Source organism: Monopterus albus, unplaced genomic scaffold (assembly GCF_001952655.1).
Source record: "Monopterus albus unplaced genomic scaffold, M_albus_1.0 scaffold292.1, whole genome shotgun sequence".
Lineage (NCBI taxonomy): Eukaryota > Metazoa > Chordata > Actinopteri > Synbranchiformes > Synbranchidae > Monopterus > Monopterus albus.
Window position 1 is genome coordinate 1134505 of NW_018128172.1, and position 738 is coordinate 1135242.

The 738-nt window shown below is 45.0% G+C and overlaps 1 protein-coding gene across 1 annotated transcript in view; it reads right to left on the reverse strand.

Annotated features, from left to right (window-relative positions):
• ankrd54 (ankyrin repeat domain 54) overlaps positions 1-738 on the reverse strand; it is a 10734-nt gene that overhangs the window by 4217 nt on the left and 5779 nt on the right. The gene's annotated exons all lie outside the window — the stretch shown is intronic.

Here is a 738-nt window from a genome sequence, read left to right on the forward strand (position 1 = left end):
ATGTGCAGCTGTGTGTTGCTCACGACCCTCCATCAGGATGGCTTACACTTCAAACCACCAGCTCCTGCCACACGGTGTGTCAGCTCATCCTGTGGCTTCTTTGCTTCTGCCAACACTGTGAGAACCTGATGTTTTTATTGTAGCGAACCATACAAGTTTATTTATGATGTTGTTTCTGTCTACAGCTGTTGGAGAGCATAGGTATAAAGTCACAGATTCCTCACGAGCCGCCACCATGTTGGGTACAGGGTAGCCCCCTAACGCATGCATGTGCATGAAAGCGGGAGGTCTGTCCACAGATAAAATCATCATAACGCACTGAATTTAGTCACTTCCTGCTATTTGGTTTGTTACAAATGTCAGAAATGTATTTATGACACAGGAGACTTGGTTACATTAAAATGCTGATTTTCATCCCAAAGCACTTCAACCTCTGTAATATTTAAGTTTAACTGTTCCTTCATAATTAGTTTCTACATTTACTCTTACTGCTGTGTAAAATGGCTGCCATTTGATCATGGTACTAATTTTGAACCCCTCCTTGAACCGCCACCTTATTGTGGTGGAGGGGTTTGAGTACCCAAGTGATCCTAGGAGCTATGTTGTCGGGGGCTATATGTCCCTGGTAGGGTCTCCCAAGGCAAACAGGTCCTGGGTGACGGGTCAGACTAAGAGTGGTTCAAAAGCCCTTTATGAATAGATTAAAATCAAGGACCGTGACGTCACCCGGCATGGCGC